This window comes from Corvus hawaiiensis, chromosome 5 (genome assembly GCF_020740725.1).
Source record: "Corvus hawaiiensis isolate bCorHaw1 chromosome 5, bCorHaw1.pri.cur, whole genome shotgun sequence".
NCBI lineage: Eukaryota > Metazoa > Chordata > Aves > Passeriformes > Corvidae > Corvus > Corvus hawaiiensis.
This window is the reverse complement of record NC_063217.1, coordinates 2,805,294-2,824,151: the sequence shown is the minus strand read 5'-3', so window position 1 is coordinate 2,824,151 and position 18,858 is coordinate 2,805,294. Positions and strand designations below refer to the sequence as shown.

Here is an 18,858-nt window from a genome sequence, read left to right as displayed (position 1 = left end):
TTTCTGTTGGCCAGCAAAGACTCTTGGTTTTGGGGTTTTTTTTTTGGTGGGGACTGGGGGTTTTTTTGTAGAATAGATGTCCTCTAATATCATCCTATTTCTTCCTCTCTGTCCCTCCTCTTTAGGTTTCAGTTCATCTTCCTCGACCATGGAGAGGAGGAAGAAAACAGAGGAAGCCAAAGATGATGACTCTGGATGAAATTCCTCCAGGGCCAGGTCTTGGCCAGGTCAGCCACCATTATCACTTACTTGATGGTGGTTATTTATGATGAATTCCAACTTCCTGCAGATCATTCAGTGAGTCTTAATCTTTTTTTCCTTGTTGGATCCTGCAGTATTGCATGGAGACCGGGCTTTGAGTTCAGCTTCCTCTCCTGTGGAAGGATCCTGAAAAGCAGGATGGTGAATGTGCTGCATTACAAGAATCAGAGTTTACTAATAAAGACCAGGCAACCCCAGTCTGTTTCTAGGCTCTACATTCATTTACAACTCTGCCCTGAAAGGCATGTTTGTTGTAAAGCTTTTTTTTTTTTTCTTTATATGACATTCAGAGATTTTAAGAGACTACAATTAAACCCAGCTTTTACCAACAACAAACCATTTCCAACAGTGCGTTCAGATACTCCAGCAAACATTCCCCAGCTCCAGTCCTCCTCTCTGGCAGCTTAAATTGACTCTGAAAACAATGCATTTGTCATGGTAGACCATTCACAAGCTCCTCCCTTTCCATGGATTTTGGTACCCAAAGAACCCCCCACAATAACACCATCAAACCCTCAAACACAAAGTGGACTGAACACAAAATTTTAAGCCCATCAGCCCAATGAGCACATTTCCTAACGAGGAAACACTTTTTCTTTTCCACAAGCTTCACATCTGAACTCCCCAGGTTGGTGAGGAGGAAACCATGGTAACTGGACAGTTTAATCGGATGTGTGTTGGCTGAAGAGAACGGGAAAGATTGCAAAATTGGTGCTTGGGAGTCTACATAAACATGGCATGGTTTGGAGAGCCCACGGATTCTGCTGAAGGGGAATGTGATGCAGCACATCTGGCACGAGGGTGTCTCCTTTATGTAACACGGAGCCAGAGGGGGTCAGCAGCTCTGTAGCAAACACAAGTCAGCCACTGCTCACTGCTCCACCAGCGACCTGGACCTGGGACCAGAGTGGGAAACAAAAATTAGTGATTTCTCCCAGGTATTCCGAGCCCTGCTCGCTTCCCAGCAAGGAGGAACAGAGCACTGGGCAGCCCCAGCAGCCCAAACACAGCTCCATGGCATCCCAGTGTGGCCAACAGGCAGCAATCCTTCCGTGATGTGTTTTGTTTGGCTCAAACATGAAAAAATGCAGAATAAATCTGTTTAAAAGTGCTCTCTGCTCTGAAAAAGGGAGATTTTTAACCTTTCCTGTGAAGTAGCACTGGCATTCTTGAAAGCAGCTCCTGACATGGCCTGGAACAGGAGTGGAAATCCCTTTGAGCAAATTTGGTGAATGAGGTTTCCCCTGAGCATTGAGGGGGTTACTGGAAACATGAGGCTGATCTTTCTCTTCTTTAGATTTAAGGGCTTACAGTGGTGCCAGAGTGGCCAGCATGTTCGTTTCACCTGAATTTTTTTTGTCTATTTGACCACCAGACAACCTGGGATAGTGGAAGGTGTCCCTGCCCATGGCAAGAGGTTGGAATGAGATGGTCTTTAAGGACTCTTCCAACCAAAACCATCCTGTGATTCTGTGACCTCAAATTTCCCACCACTACAGGATGAACAGACAAGCTTTGGGCTGACTTACTGCTCTGCCCTTCCTTCTTCTAAATTTCTTCTTTTCCTTCTCTTTCCTTCTGCTCAAAGCACGGTTTCAGCCACTCTTTCTCAAACCTTCTCACTGAATAATATCTTATTGCCCACTTGGCTGAAATTCAGCATTTACCAATCACTCGACTGCTTCTGCTACAATTTTTTGTCTTTTTGGATGCTGTGTCCCTTCTTCCCATGGCTGAAAACAAACCCACAAAGAGGGATGAGAGTGGTTGCACAGGACAAGAGGAGATGGCCTCAAGCTGTGCCAGGGGAGGCTCAGGTTGGATATCAGGAGGAATCTCCTCACGGAAAGGGTGGTCAGGCATTGGAGCTGCCCAGGGAGGTGGTGGAGTCCTCATGACTGGAGGTGTCCAAGGAACAACTGGATGTGGCACTCAGTGCTCTGGGCTGGGCGACAAAGTTGACACGGTCAAGTTGGTCAGTCAAAGGTTGGACTTGATGACCTTGGAGGTCTTTTCCGACCTCAATCATTCAATGATTCTATAGAATCATTTCAGTTGGAAAAGACCTCCAAGCTCATCAAGCCCAGCTGTCAAGCCAGCCCTAAAAAAAGATGGGATGAAAAGGGATCTGGCCACACCAGGAAGATGAACCACAGCACACCCCTGACCTTGATGTGAGAATCAAGGCCACCCTTGTTCCAGGACATCCCAGAGGTGCTCAGCCACTCTTTATCCCTCCCGTGCCTCTCCCACGGCGCCTGGGGAGCCGGTGGGAAGGAGCCGGCGCGCTCAGAGCCAAGCCCTGCGTGTTTGGGCAGTGAGCAAACCCCGCTAAGTGGAATCTGGCTGTGCTGTTTGTGTTGCTAAAGAGCAGCACATGGGGCACGGATCCGCTCGGCTCCGCCGGTGGGTGAGGAAAGGCTGGAACCCAGCTGCATTTCGAAACACGAGACGTAAACAATGATTTGCCAATGAGAGTAAAAGTAAGAGGCTCTCAGCAGAGGCTGTAAACAGCCTTGCACATTGTATCAGGAACCAGAGGGCCATTAGCCCTGTTATTGATACCCCAATAATGAGAACCAGGGGGGAATCACTGCCAAATTGCTCTGCTCCACGGCTGTCCTTGCACATCCTTGTCTGGTAAAGGCTGCTCTTCCCTTCTGTGCCATCGGCAGAAATTGCCATTTTCTGCTCTCTGGTGCCTGGGTTGGCTTCTCCAGAGCAGTTTAAAACTCACTGCAAGATTTTATTAGATACAGAGCGAATCTGAACCAAGTGGAGGCACCTGATATCCGTCAGGGAGGATCTGTCCTGTATTGGAGCAGGATGAGCCCTTCCACAGTGCAGCAGCTTTGGAGACAAACACAGGCCTCACAAGCACTTCCAGGTGCCTCCTGACTGAAATCCCGGCACCGTGGCCTTATTTATCCTTGCCCTTGGCTGTGCAGGAGAGATGGGCTTCCCAAGACTCTGTAGTCTGTCAATGAGGGTGACAAGGAAGATGAGATTCCACAACCAGGATTCACAGCTGAGGATAACCCTGGACTACGGGGAGTTGCTGACCAGCTCTGAATCATTATAACCCCCTTTTGTTGGCTTATTCTCCATGTTTAAACCCCAGATATTTCCACCCAAGTGTGGAAACATCCTCTCTGCCCCTCACCTCTCCCTCCCTGCCAGTCTTTCTGCTTAATTTCCTGATTTCCTCTTGGCCCTGTGCTTTGGGAGGTGCTGACAGCCATGGAAGGGGAGCAAAGAGGCAAAGGCTGGTGACAGGGCGATGTTCAGCTGATGGGAGGCCACCAGCATGGTGCACCTCAAGGGATGCTGCTGTCCTTCTGCAGGTTCTCCATCAGAGCTGGTGCATTTCCAAACCTGGCAGAGAGCACAGGGAAGTGGAGGGATGCAGATGCAGGCAAACGAGCAAAGACCAAATTTTAATTAAAGCCAAAGAGTACAGAAGGGCACAGACCAGGAAATCCCAGAGCTCGGAGCAGTGGGGAAAGCTCGCACAGATTTACTCGAGACCTTTTACAGAATAGTTTGCTTTTAATCCTTTACAGCGAGGCTTCAATTAAAGAAGAAAGAAAAGTAAACAACAAACCATGAATGGCTGAGGATTATTATCTAAGAAGAGGGAGACCTGCACAAATGTTTCTCTTCACCACGAGATGAGATGTTTTCTTTTCTCTGCCTTAGAGGGCAAAAGGGATTAAAGAGAAGCCACCTTTCCCGTGAGAATAAGGCACACACTCACCCTGTGCTGAAATCCCAAGGGTTTGGTTCTCTCAGTCCCCTTGGAGCTCCTTTAAAGTCCTGTTTAGCAACACAACGTGAATGTTGCATCAACAATGAAAGTATAGACCCTGCACTTCCTTGGAATTTGTAACTCCCAGTTAATACAACACAACTCACAGCTCCAGGGAGATCTGGGCTGCATCTGCACAGGGTGAAAAAACGGCCTTGAAGGCCATTTCTGTGACGAATCAGGAGGAACCTTGTTTTAAAAAACGATGCTGTACCCAAAAATGGTATTTTCAGACCTCCACTTCTTGAAGTGAGGTTGAGTTACCTGAAGTCACCAACCTGACCCCCCCCTCCTGACCTGAGCTGCCTCACATTGCACACAGAGAGAGCCCTGACAGCTTTTTTGGTCACAGCATCAAACTGGGAACCAGGACTCAACAGGCCAATCCCCAAATCCTTCCAGTCGCTTCTTCCCAGGCAGCATTCCCCACCATCCAAACATGGCTCACCTGATGATTTTCTGGATTGATGGTGTGGAAATAAACACGTTTAAGCCATGAGTTTGTGTTTCAGGGGCTTTTCTGAGATCCCTGAGGCCAATCTTCTGCACGACATCGTGGGAGGCTCTGTAGAACACCAAAACTGAAGAAATTTCTCCCATTCCCTTTGATAAGTCTTCTCAGGCACCTTCTCATGCTGCCACTGGAAGTTCTCAGGAATAGTTGGACCACTCTACAGATGTCATGGAAGTCACAGAAGCAGGGAATGGTGTGGGTTGGAATGACCTTAAAGCCCACCCAGTTCCATCCCCTGCCATGGGCAGGGACACCTTCCACTAGCCCAGGTTGCTCCAAGCCCCATCCAACCTGGGCTTGGACACTTCCAGGGATGGGGACTTCCCAGCCTCTCTGAATAACTAAATATTTCCAAAGTCCAAAATGTCTCATGATTGTTATTTATTTTTTTCTGCTTCTTTCCTCCTAGACTAGAAGTAAAGGAGGGAGAACAAGACAAAAAGATGTTTGTTGAGTGGAAGGATTTGAAGAATTAGAGTTGGTTAAAAACCCACAAACAGTTACTTGCTTATTTTCATACCTGAGCTCAGATTATTCTCTGTACATCCAGAGAATGTGCTCACACTTCCTTCCCCTGCCATGTGTTTTCTCTTCACTCATCCCTCAGCAGATGCACCCCTGCCCAGAAAAGGGTTTTCAGTCCCCAAAACGTGCAGCAGAAGGGATTTTCCCCAAAGCCACCTCTGCCCTGCATCTCCTGCTGACAGCAGCCTTGCACTGCCAAACCCTGGGAGATGCTGCCCGTTTTCAGTGAAACCCACCCTGACCCCTGGGCTGAGCTGGCTTTGGCACCTCAGAAGGGTGAAAGGATTATGCAAGGGATGGGAGGATTGGGGAAAATCTTTCCATTTATTTCTCCATCCTGAAGGATTCCAGCCCCTGTGGCAGGCGGGGTTGCAGGACCTCACAGGAAAGGGAGAACCTCAAGCTGCACTTGCTGGAATTTTTTATCATTTGTTCACAGAAAAATATTAACAAAAAGTGTGATTTTCTTGCAAGTGTTCAGCCTGAATGGGGGTGTGCACAACATGGAGGCCATGGGAGCACCCTGCCCTGGATTTTCTTATTTTAATTCAGAGGATAATTTAATTTAGGGGATATCAGGGAGTAGCACCAGTGCTCAGCCTTGGAGGGGGTCACAGACCCCAGGGGCCCCTCGTTCTGCATCACAGATGTCACAGAACTCTCTGTCCTCCACCCCCAGTGTTCAGCAGGTGCCCAGGAGGGTGAGAACACCCTGCAGAGAGTGGCACAAATTCATCAGTGGCCTGTTAATGAACTGACAGCCAGCCAAATTCACTCCCTTATCTCACAGCGCACAAATGAGGCTGGTGAGACAATTCTGCCTGGGAGTGGGCTTCATTAATGCCCAGTTCCAGAAGGAAAGTATCCAAGGAAATAGCAAATATAAATTCATGGTCGTGTCTCCATTGTTTCCACCTGGGGTGACAAAATAAACCCCAGCTTGTGCCTGAAAGATTTTATAATAAAAAAAAAAAAAACAGAGATGGTTATTCCGTCCTGGGGACTGTCACAAACAGGTCAGCATGAAGAAAATAGCAATTAAAGAAAATTCAGTGCTCTGAAAAATTCAGCAATTCTTTCCTAACTCTCACCTCACCTCTAACAAGGGCTTTCTGACCCTATGAATGGGTTTGTTCCCCACTGAACATTTTACTTGCATCTGACACACGCACATTTAGTATTTTCTTCTCTTTCTGGGGTGGCTTGTGGGAAAATTTATCTTTTAGAGGGGTCTTAGTGTAAGTCTGGAGTTGGTCTAGAAAGACAAGAGCAACATTTGGCTTTGTAACACCAAGATGCAAATAAAAGAGGAGAGATTTAGATGAGATATTGGGAAGGAATTCCTGGCTGTGAGGGTGGGGAGGCCCTGGCACAGGGTGCCCAGAGAAGCTGTGGCTGCCCCTGGATCCCTGGAAGTGTCCAAGGCCAGCTTGGACAGGGCTTGGAGCAGCCTGGGACAGTGGAAGGTGTCCCTGCATGGGATGGAGTGAGATGATCTTAGGGGTCCCTTCCAACCCAAACCATTCCATGATTCTATCATTCTATTTAGAATTTCTTCCCAATATCCCATCCATCCCTGCCCTCTGGCAGTGGGAAGCCATTCCCTGGGTCCTGTCCCTCCATGCCTTGGCCCCAGTCCCTCTGCAGCTCTCCTGGAGTCCCTTTAGGCCCTGCAAGGGGCTCGGAGCTCTCCCTGGAGCCTTCCCTTCTCCAGGGGAACATTCCCAGCTCTCTCAGCCTGGCTGCAGAGCAGAGGGGCTCCTGTGGGATTCATCCCCACCTCACTCCCTGTGCTGCCCATCTCCCATCTCATCTCCTGCCAACACAGTTTGGGGATTGAGTTTTTTCCCGTTATTAAGCCATGTTTAAAGTGTTCCCATGCCAAGGAGCCGTCCAGAGCTCAGCCTGGAGCAGTTCTTCCAGCAGTAGCAGCTTTTTTGGTTACACTGCAGGGAATAGACAAACCTGTGGCATCACATCCATAAAATCCGCAAGAGGCACAGAGGGGACAGCCCTGCACCTGTTCTTCCTCCTGAGCACGAGGGATTCAAAGTGGATCTTGCGCCTGGGACATCAAAATCCAGGTGGGATGAACCCCAGTTGTCGCGGTAGGAAATCAGCTGCAGCTCAAGACAATCGTTCCTGACAGCAGGAGCTGCCTCAGTGCCTTTTCTCCCGTGCCTCCTTCCCTGATTTATTGCCAAAAGCCAGAGTTTTCCTAGAAAAGTGAATTATGAGAGGTCTCCTGTCTGAGAGCCTCGCTGATCTATTTGCTGGCCTCATGCCTGGCACCTTATTTATCCAGTAATGTCCCAAGAAAAGAGGATTTGTTGGGAATCTGTGAAGACAAGGGGGCCCCAGGGGGTGGACAACACCAGGTTTTGACAGGAGGGGAAGAAATGGATGGGAATTAAGTTCCTGATGGAGTTGAGATGTGAAACTTTGGGCATCTTTCTTTAAAAATATATATTTTCACTAATAGTTGGGACTGAAAGAAGAGCAGGAAGCTGATGATTGCTGTGGGTGGGGAGATAAAGATCCTGCAGAGGAAAGAATTGGAAATTATCATAAAAGACAAAATACCTGAGAGCTAAGAAGGGTGGAATTTGAATTTAATAAGGTATGAGAGCGTGTGCTGAGGGGATCAAACAAAGATTAAAAGGGGGAAATTACAGTTTGGAAATGGTGGAAGAGGAGAAAATACAGAGATGGGGGATATTTATCTTTAAGAAACTGAGGCAAAAAGTGTCATCCTGGGATGTGGGATGCTCCAGGGCTGGTCAGGAATCTTTGATGCCACTGTGAGACCACAACTGCAGCATCCTGAGTAGTTCTGGTAAGATTTATTTTGATAAGAGGCTGAACCCAAACTGTTGTTCTTGGAGGAAAGAGATGCTGGAGTGGTGCCAGGGTGAGCAGGAAAGGAAAAATCGAAGTTTTCAGCCAAACTGGGGGATTTGGGGAGTTGAAACAAGTCCTGCCTCTCTTCCATTGTGCCTGGCATCCAGGTGTGTGGGAAAGGCTGCAAGGCATCCAGGCTCCCAGCATAGATGGCCATGGGTCATCCTAAATATCCAAGACTCAGAAAGGACTTTTTTTTCCCCAAAATCATACAGAGAAGCAGATCTGTGCCAACTGGGGTGAAGGCTTGTTCGTGAGGGAGCAGGAGGGAGCACAAACACAGCAGGGAATCTACTCAAGAGGAGAATATAGGCAGGGATTTAATTGGCAGGGATTTAATTAGGAGCTTTCATTGACAGGAGTGAGGATCCTCAGCTGCCCTCCAAAGCTCAGTGACCATGGCACGACCTGAGGTCCCTTTAGGAACAGAGCTGGGGAAGGAGCTGGGAAAGGGGCTCAGCCTGGAGAAAAGGAGACTCAGGGGGGACCTTGTGGCTCGGAAGGGTCAGCAATTACCAGAGCATCAAGAAGTGGTGGCACTGCACAGGCTGAGCTTTGGCAGGAGAGCAGCTGCCAGAGCATCCCACCTCACAGCTCAGACAGAAACTGGAGATCCCTCCACTTTGCCTCCTGCCAGGAAAGACAGATGTGCAAAAGGGGAACTCTGTGAAAAAAAAACCCTGAGAAGAACTGCTCTAAGCTTGAATAATCCGTTTGGGAAGCAGTTCCCACAGGCAGAACCAGAGCAGAGGAGTCCACAGGAAAGGCCACGAGATAGCTCCCTAGGAGTGGCAGGGAAGAGAGATTACAGATATTTCCTCTGTTTGTTACTCAAACAATATGAGGAGACTTGGTTTCACTCGGAGCAGCAGCACAACTGCCCTCTCTTTATGTGCTGTGTGCTCCCTGCTGTCCCCGTGTCCCTGACAGTCCCATGGGACAGCAGGGAGCCGAGATGAGGATGGAGATGGACTGCAGTGGCTTCAGGATGACTTGTGGCCACTGCTGACCCAGCAGAGGGACACAGAGCCCGCCCAGGGTGACAACGATCCCAGAGCACTGTGGGATGAGCATCCTACAGCAAACTCCAATCCCTGCACTCTGTGAGGGACAGAACCCGAGGGAATGGCTGGAGATGGGTCAGGGGAGGTTTAGGTCGGATATCAGGGAAAGGTTCTTCCCCCAGAGGGTGCTGGGCACTGCCCAGGCTCCCCAGGGAATGGGCACAGCCCTGAGGCTGCTGGAGCTCCAGGAGCATTCGGACACCGCTCCCAGGGATGCCCAGGCTGGGATTGTTGGGGTGTCTGTGCAGGGCCAGGAGCTGGGCTGGATGATCCTGGTGGGTCCAGTCCAGCTCAGGATAATGTGTGTCAGACCTGGGGGAGCTGTAAAAACACCACCTGAGAGAGGGAGGGAGGAAAACTCTTCACCTCCCACAGGGAGAGCTCTCCAAAAGCCTTCCCAGCTTCTCCCACAACTTCCAGCCAAGTCAGACACGTCTGTGAAGCTTCATCCTACCTTTCTTTTCACCCCATCTGTGGTGCCAACCCCTCTCTGACCCTTGCTGCCCACACGCCCTGCACAAGCAGCTACAAACAATCCCAGGCTGGAGTAGAGCAGGAATCCCTCTAAAAATTCTCTGTCAGAAAGCCTCAAGGAAAACAGAAACTAGCAGAAAGGGGGGTCAGGCTGTGGGAGAGCTTCTGACCCCTACCAAAGGTCCACACTCGCTCTCCCAACTCAACCCACGGCCACAGCTGGTGGCTGGAGCCGTCACTGGACAACAAGGGTCAGAAGCAGAGCAGAAGTTCAGGTCCAGCTTAGCAAAAAAAAATCCCTGGAAGGGTTTAAATTCTGTGTGGATGTGGAATTTGGGGACATGGGTCAGCGGTGGCCTTGGCAGTGCTGGAGGATGGTTGGATGGGATGGTCTTAAAGGGTTTTTCCAACCTAAACAAATCTGTAATTCTGTATTTCACAAGTTATATTCCACAAGTTTGACACCCTGGTTCTCACCTCAAGGACTGCATGCAAGGCTTGGAGATCAGTGACGTGCCTAATTCAGGAATATCTTGGAGTCTCCACTCATTTGCTTGTCCACAGACAACATCTATACATTTATACATTTATACATTTATACATTTATACATTTATAGAATCCAAGAATGGTTTGGGTTGGACGGGAACTGAAATCCCATCCAGTTCCACCCTCTGCCATGGGCAGGGACACCTTCCACTATCCCAGCTGGCTCCAAGCCTCGTCCAACCTGGCCTTGGACACTTCCAGGGATCCAGGGGCAGCCACAGCTGCTCTGGGAAAGCTGTACCAGGGCCTCACCACCCTCACAGTCAGGAATTTCTTCCTATTTCTTCCCTTTTCCTACATTTATTGCTCTCGTTTTCATCCCTGACAATGATTTTATGAACTTAAGCTGAGATTTTTTTTCAAGTAGGGGGTGTCCTCTGGATATTTACAAAGCACAGGAGGAGCTGCAGTTCCTACAAGCCAGTGATTAAACATGGATTAATCACAGAATCATGGAATGGTTTGGCTTGGAAGGGACCTTAAAGACCAGCCTGTAGCTCCAACCGCCTGAATAAGGGACTCAGTCACACCTGGGCTGTTTCTTTGGCTGTAAAATGGGAAGAAAATGGATTTTCTGATCTCGGGGGGTGTGCATGAACCTCACAGCAGAGGTTCCAGGGGTGCTGCAGGTTTTATCAGGTCTGCAGCTTCTCAGGAAAGAGAAGTTTTGGCAGGACTGAAAATTTCTCTTGGAAATCAATCAATTTCCCAGGAAAAAAAAAAAAAAGGCAGAATAAAAAGAAGGAAAAAATGCACTTAATGATCTGCCTGGGACAACAGCTGGGTGCCAGCTTCACCTGGGATTTCTCCTGCCTGCCTCCCACTCCAGCTCCTCAATTTTCTGCTCTTCTTTTTGCCTGCTATCAGTTTTCCACAATATTGCAAGCAGCTCCTGCTCTAATGAAACATCTTATCTGCTTGTTTGAGGTGTGTCTCGCTGCTGGGAGTTGTTTGACATTTTGAATTAGATGGTTAAAGAAGCTGTTTCGCTCGATGTTAATTAGAGCAGCAGCTGGTTGTGGTGGGGTTTTTTAATACAACACAGAGAGTAAATTAAAAGAGAAAGAGTCTGGTCTCCCTTAGAGCAGCCCAACGTGCAGCTTTTGAAATAGCTGAGGAAAGGTTTTCTGGTGCTTTATTTCAGTATTGCTGTTTTCTTAAGATTTGGTAGTTCTGAATCGCTGTTTTCCAGAGAATTGAACTTTCCAGCAGAAGGGAATGTCCGAGTTTTGCCTGGTGGTAATTGCGATGCACAGGCACTGCTATTAATTTTCTCATCCTCCAGGGATCCTGCAGATTACAATGGGGTTTAATGGGTCTGTGGAGATCCATGAAGAATAAGAGTTGTGATTACAGAGCTGCTGGTTACACCAGCAAGGATAATCAATCCAATAAAATAGTCCTGGGGTGAGAACATTGGATCCACAGCTGATGCCAGCTGGAATCAGACCTTTGAATTATCCAGTACTCACACAGTCCCTCTAAAGGGGGCAAAACCCTTGAAAAACAGCATCCATGGGTGCCCACAAATCCTGCATGACCCAGCATTAGATGTTAGAAAGAAATTCTTCTTTGGACAAGGGCCTGGAGTGACAGGACAAGGGGGAATGGCTTCCCACTGCCAGAGGGAAGGGCTAGATGGGATATTGGGAGGGAATTCTTCCCTGTGACGCTGGGCAGGCCCTGGCACAGGGTGCCCAGAGCAGCTGTGGCTGCCCCTGGATCCCTGGAAGTGTTCAAGGCCAGGCTGGATGGGGCTTGGAGCACCCTGGGCTGGTGGAAGGTGTCCCTGCCCATGGCAGCTTTAAGGTCCCTTCCAACCCAAACCCAAACCATGATTCTGTGATGATTCCATGCTTACAGTCCAAGCACAGCCAGTGCCTGCTATGCTGATGGCCAAGCTCCTGTGGAAGAGGATCCTTCCTCTCGACCCTTGCAGAAGGCCTGGCTATTCTCTTAGAGCTTTCTCCTGCCTGGCTTTCTCTTTTCCTGGTTGTTCTGCGGACCAAAACTGCCCATTTTCCTTGTAAAGTCACCTCTGAGCCCAATCACGGTTTAAAATCCAGGCTTGCTGTTTTCAAGCCCAATCTTGCCTTGAAATCCTGTTTATTTCTTCCCTCCCTTCCAATCTGCAAGGACAGATCATTTGTTCTCCCCACACACTCCATCCTTGAGAAGCAGGGATGTGTAAAAAGAAACAGCAGCACACTTCTGTGCTGACAGCCTGTCCTGGCAGCTCTGAGCCAGGGAGGATGAAAAGGAGACAGGAACCAGTGTAAAACCAGCAGACAAAACACGGTGACATGGCCAGTGCAAGCTGGGAGGTGCCTTTGTCATCACACTCCTGGTGGCACCATGTGGCCTCTTCTGCTGGTGGTGGTCACAGCCCAGCTCCGTGTCTGGGAAACTGCTGTGGGATCCACACGGATCCCGTGGACTCTTTGCCTTTGGCAAACACACCTCGAGGAATTGAAGGTTTGGCCAACACTTTTTTCCTACCTTCACCCCAAAAATTGCATTTGGAAATTTTCCCAGCACTAAGAGCCTTACTGGATATCCAGCACATCTCATTTCTTTTGGGATACAGCGTATGAAGACGTCAATGGCTTTAAATTAAATTAGATATTAGATGTTTAGATTAGAAATTAGGAAGGAATTCCTCCCTGTGAGGGTGGGGAGGCCCTGGCACAGGGTGCCCAGAGAAGCTGTGGCTGCCCCTGGATCCCTGGAAGTGTCCAAGGCCAGCTTGGACAGGGCTTGGAGCAGCCTAGGTTAGTGGAAGGTGTCCCTGCCCACAAGGTGATCTTTAGAATCCCTTCTAAACTTCATGCCACAGGGCAGAAAATCATGGAAAAGCCCCAGGAATCCCATTTTCTCCAATTCTTGGCTGTTCTTCCCACTACTCCAACATCCTCTAAACAAAAAGGTCACTTCCATTGTTCCTCCACTTTGTTCTGACAGCTCCAGCACGGTGACACTGGGCCAGCTCGGTGATGTCAATTAAATACTTGTCCAGGCTTCAAAGCCTCCAGTGTCACACTGGAGCCAGGAGCAGGGGACAGCTCTTTGCAGCGTCATTAGGAGCTCGTCAAACACATCCTCGTCATTGTGTGGTGCCAACACTGAGTTCAGAAAGCAGAATGTGCCCAGTCTCTGCGGGACATTCTGTGCTTTTGATCAAAATTAAAAAAAAAAAAAAGAAGTTGATTCATTTCTGGTTCAAGAATTCACCTGAAAGAAATGGCAAAACAAAGCAAAGACAAACAAAGGAAACGATGACTGAAGGGAAGTGTCAGAAGCACTGTGTCCCTCCTCGGTTGGCAAAAAATAACTGTTCATTAAGAGAAAGCTCTTCAAAAAGGTCATCAAAGACAGTGATGCATAAGACGGGGCAACCTGGTGACAGAGGTGTCTGATGTGTTATTTCCTCTGTTGTTCTTTAAGTTCTTGGCACCACAGCAGCTCCTGGTGAAGAGAGGTGAGCTGGACCCACCGGAGCCCACGTTTGGTTGAGAGTGGCCAAATCTCTGTGATTTGTCTCTGGGGTGACTTTACTGTGGCCTTCCAGGGCCTAAAAGGGCTCCAGGAGAGCTGGAGGGGGGACTTGGGACAAGGGATGGAAGGACAGGGCAAGGGGGAATGGCTTCTCACTGGAGAAGGAGAGATTTAGATGGGATATTGGGAAGGAATTCTTCCCTGTGAGGCTGGGGAGGCCCTGGCACAGGGTGCCCAGAGAAGCTGTGGCTGCCCCTGGATCCCTGGAAGTGTCCAAGACCAGGTTGGACGAGACTTGGAGCACCCTGGGCTAGGGGAAGGTGTCCCTGCCCATGGCAGGAGGTGGAATTAGAGCTCTTTAAGGTCCCTTCCAACCCAACCCATTCCATGAGTCTGTGATCCAATATGACCTTACAGCCTCAGGTGGGAAAGCAGAAATCCCAGTTTTCAACTTCTTTTTTCTTGTCTGCTACTCTCTTATCTTTATGAACACTATAAAAAAAACCCTTTAAAATACAGTGTTCCCCAGACCTCCAAATTAACACATGGTGAAGCATCACTTACTCGTCCCTATTTTTCTTGCTGTTGTTGGTTTTTTTTACATTTCATGCTTCCAAATACAGCCCCAGGACACAAATCCTTCCCCAGCTGGAATTGCTGGAAACACAGGCATGAGCAGCATCCCTCAGACCCTGACCCCAGCCTGGCATGTGTGGTACAAGCAGCACAACGAGGTGACCCTGACTCATAAAAAGTGCACATTTTCATAGAATCAGTCATTCAAGCACAGCCCAGTGCTGGTTTTCCAGCTCTGGATTTCCCTGCCTGCTCTGGGCTTGGATCTGCCAGGTGAGGAAGGCTGCTGGCTTGAAAAGCCATCCCACACCTACTTTAGGTGAAGGTGTTTATCTGAAGGGTTTAAAAGCACCAGTTTTGATTTATTTCCATGTATTCATGCTCTCTTTCCAAGGAAATACACTGGAAAAGTGGCTTGCTGCCAATATCTGAAGGGTGAGCAATTCTCTCTTGTCTCTTAAATTCTGGATTCCTGCTGAGCTCTTTATATAAAAAAAGACCCAAAAACCAGCTCCCAGCTTTTAAGCCAAGAGATTTCCTGAGTTTGGAAGGTTGCAAAAGTAAAAGAAAATATTACAATGAAAATGACTGTGCGTGTGGAGGCTGCAGGACTACGATCCACAGGAGCCTTGGTTGGGAGCCCACAGCTGGTTCTTCTTGGAGACACCTGAAATCCCAAGGTTTTCATGGCTCTGCAGAGTTTGTCTGTCTGAAATTCCTCCTTGCTCTGCAGGATGAGCAAAGCTGTGGCTCAGGGATGGGGATATCCAAACCAACAGGGCATTTTTATCCTATTCCATGCCCTGGAACCAAGGTGGGCTCAGCACAGCTCTGTTTATCCTGGCCTGATCTTCAAACACCCACCTACAGCTCTACCTGAATGTAGAAATTCCCTTTCCTGTGGGTAACGAGGGTCAAATCCACAGCAGCCTCTGCTGGTGTGGGCAGGTTTTCTTCCATCCCTGGAGCCTTCATCATCACCCTTGGAATTTCAAGGCACTGCCCTCCCTGCACGGGGTCGCTGCCACAGCCTTTCATCTGAGCTCCTCTGATGCAAATTTGCCTTCACTGCACTTCCAAAACACCTCCTCGCAGTGGTCAGGTCAAGGCTTTCTGTATCCTGACCCTCTGCACTGTTCCCACCATGAGAGGAAGGAAGAAGGGACTGGCTTTTGTCATCTAAAGCCTCTGTGCCCCCTCCTGTCTCACCTCTGGTCCCACCTCCATCTCCAAGCTTCTGGTTCATCCTCTACAAGCTGCTGGATCTCCAAGCAAGGAACTCTGTGCTACTTCCCTGTCTGGCTGCATGCTGAGGAAAGCCCCAAAATACAACCACAGCAACAACTTCTCCCTCTGTTTTAAACCCTCCTTGCACATTCCAAACCCCCTTTGCCTCTCTTGGATGGTCAATAGAGCCACCCAGCCTGAGCAGCTCATGTTGGCTCATCACTTTTTTGGTGAATTCCTTGGTCAGTCTCGTGGGTTTTTCCTTCAATTTCAATTGCAAAAGCTTTAATTCACTTTTCAGACACCATGGAATCATGGAATGGGTTGGGTTGGAAGGGCACCTTAAAGATCATCCCATTCCATCGCCTGCCATGGCAGGGACACCTTCCACTACACCAAGTTGTTCCAAGCCCCGTCCAGCCTGGCCTTGGACACTTCCAGGGATCCAGGGGCAGCCACAGCTTCTCTGGGCTCCCTGTGCCAGGGCTTCACCACCCTCACAGGGAAGGATTTCTATCTAATTTCTAGTCTAAATCTCTCCTCTTTTAGTCACCTGGTAAAAGAGCTGCTCAACAAGGACAGAGACAACTTCCCATGTACCAAAATTCATCCTCAGTTGGTTCTTTGGTGAGCATGGATAACCAAATCATGGAATCACAGAGTTGTTTAAGCTGGAAAAACCCTCTAAAATCATCCAGTCCAACCACTCCCCCAGCACTGCCCAGGCCACCACTGACCCACGTCCCCAGGTGCCACATCCACACAGCTTTTAAATCCCTCCAGGCATGGGGACTCCAACACTGCCCTGGGCAGCTGTGCCAGGGCTGGACAGCCCTTTCCATGAAGAAATTTTTCCAAATATCCAACCAAACCCTCTCCTGGTGCAATTTGAAGCTGTTTCCTCTTTTCCTTTCCTCTTGCCCTTGGCTCCAAGACCAACCCCATCAAGCAGGGGGTGATGCCTGACAGAACCTCCTGCAGTGTCTCCATGGATCTCTGGACTGGGCAGAGACCAGCACAGGGTCACCAATTTCAAACCAAACCCATCAGTGGCCACACATAACTGGAAACATCTTGGAGCTGTGGAATCTCATTCCCTCTCCCCGAAGGCCTGAGCTCTCCCTCTGCCAGCCTCCCGCTGCCAAAACCCACTCACTGTGAAAATTTCATTTTGAAACCATTTTCTGCAAATTAGAAAGGTCTCAGTGCAGGGACCTGAATGACACAGTGGCTGCTAAATCCAGAACACAGCCAAACCTGCACTGGGAGGGGTTGAGGAGAACCTGAAGGATCAGGAGCCTGTGAGTTCCAAACCCCAGGCAAAGGCAGCGAGCTTGGAGGGGAGTTTAAATGAAATGTTGCTCTTTTTTCCAAAGCGAATTTTTCTCCTTTTTTCAGCCAGAAACTGGGAAAAAAATTCTTCCAAAAATACATTTCCCTTCAGTTGGCAAACAGTTTTCCTCCCTTATTATTTCCTGTCTGCTTGATAAAGAAAATTCTCAATATTTGGAGACAGAGTTAAGACGAGGGAACAGAAACAAGGGATATGATGCCACTTAGTGGAACATGGATAATAATAAAGAACAATATTCCAACATCCATGGTGCAAATTTTTGGTCACCGCTGTGAGACCATGCTCTTAATCCTGATGTGCAGGGCTTTCAAAGCAGACTGAGCTGTCAAAAACCAGAATAAGGAGTTTCCCTTCCAATCCCGCAGATGCAAGGATTGCAAATTCCCAGATGGCACTGGGAATTCTGTGGAAGACTGGGGAAATCAGGGATGCAATGAGTTCAGGGAGATGATTGCAAAGGTGAGTTGTTCCATGAGCATCTCGCAATACATCAAGATCTTTCCAAGCAGTGCTAAATGAGAGAGAGAAAGGACAATCACACCAGCTTATGGCTTTCCCCAAATCCCTACCAGGGCAAAGCCAGGATGGTGAAACTCAAATCACTGTAGGAACACAGTGAAAGATGCCCAGAAATGAAACCAAGGCAGGAGGAACCCTGCAGAAATACCCAAACTGGCTGCTTAGGCAGCTGCCCTCCCCAGGCAGGGGGCATGGACGTGAGCCAGCCATGCTGCCCTGCCAAAACCTGGCCACTGATAAGGGAAAACCTCTTATCTCCCCCCAGTCTCCCTGCAAATACAACCCTGTGCTCAGCAGAAGTGCCAGGGCTGCGGAGGCTCTGCTTGGCAGCAGCACTGTTGGCACATTTCTCGATGCTTCACAGCATTTTTAGCCCTCCTGACATAAGCAAGGCACAAAGAAAGGAAGACAGTCTTGGTTTGGCCCCTGTATAAAAGGGACAGGGGCTGGCAGGAGTCTCCTGCCTTCTGCTACAGCCAGGGAGCCGTGGCTGTGTGGGGAGCAGGGTGAGTAGGAGCAGGGTGAGTAGGAGTGGGGTGAGTAGGAGCAGGATGAGTAGGAACATCCCCCTTTCCCAAAGGCTCTGCCAGTTCTGCTTTACCCCGTGCCTGCCACCCTGGATCTCCCCTGGGACCCCTGCCACCCCACAGACCCACTGGGGATCATCTCCCAGGCGTTTGTCACCCCTCTGCAGTTATTCCCTTGCCTCCATCCACTTCACTCCCTGTGCCACAGCAGGGAAATCCTCCTCCACATCCCCATGAGGAGTGGGATCCAGCCTGGCTCTACTTTGGTGGCTTCTTTATCACAGAATCACAGCATGGTTTGGGTTGGAAGGGAACTTTAAGATCATCTCCTTCCCATCCCCTGCCATGGGAGTCTTTCCCCTGACTTCTGACCACCTCCAAACCCCTCTGCAGCCCAACAGGGTTTTTTTGCCAGTTCAGCGCTTCCCAAGCCTTCCCTCTTTCCCCTTTCCACCTCCTTGCAGGCTGGTTGCCACGGCAGGGCTGCTACAGGGATGTCAGATGGCCTCTTCCTCTTCATCCTGTGGAGGTTTTCCACTTGATCCATTTTACCTCTGAGCTTCTGCAATTACAGCCCACAAAGGCAAAGCAGCTCCTGCGCTCCCGACACTGCCACTGCACAGAGCTGCCAGAATTAATGCTGCCCTGGGTGCTTTAAAATTGCATTTATCTGCTCTGAGCAGACTGGAATGCCTGTCTGGGAATGTGAGTCAAGAGCCTGCTGATAGCACAAGTGTCCCTGACATGGCACCCGTCCTCTCCAGCCACGGATTAAATTTGTGGGAAAAGTAAGGAAGCAGCAGTTCCCCGTTATCCTCTGCTCTGACTGTTGGCAAGCAGTGATTTAGGGATTTCTCAGTCAGAGGCTGTGTGTGAAGCATCGTGTTTGAGGCATCAGGGGAGAGAGTTTAGGCTGATATCAAAGTGGTGCTTTTGCCTAAATTCCTTTTGGAGCCACAGATGTAGAAGCAATGTGGAAATGAATTAAAATATTAGTTCAAACCCAAGGAAAAGTGCTCAGATTTAAGAATAAAATCGGGCAAAAAAGTGAGGATTTTCACATTTT

At 49.1% G+C, this 18,858-nt stretch overlaps 1 long non-coding RNA gene across 2 annotated transcripts in view; it reads right to left on the bottom strand.

The window, feature by feature from the left end:
- LOC125326296 overlaps positions 1 to 18,414 on the bottom strand; it is a 30,748-nt gene extending 12,334 nt beyond the window's left edge. For both annotated transcript variants that reach the window (XR_007203749.1, XR_007203750.1), the window contains exons 1-2: positions 18,247 to 18,414; positions 250 to 387 (exon numbers count right to left, since the gene is read on the bottom strand). This is a non-coding gene — a long non-coding RNA (uncharacterized LOC125326296). The remainder of the gene's footprint in view (positions 1 to 249; positions 388 to 18,246) is intronic.
- Between the last annotated feature and the right edge of the window lie 444 nt (positions 18,415 to 18,858).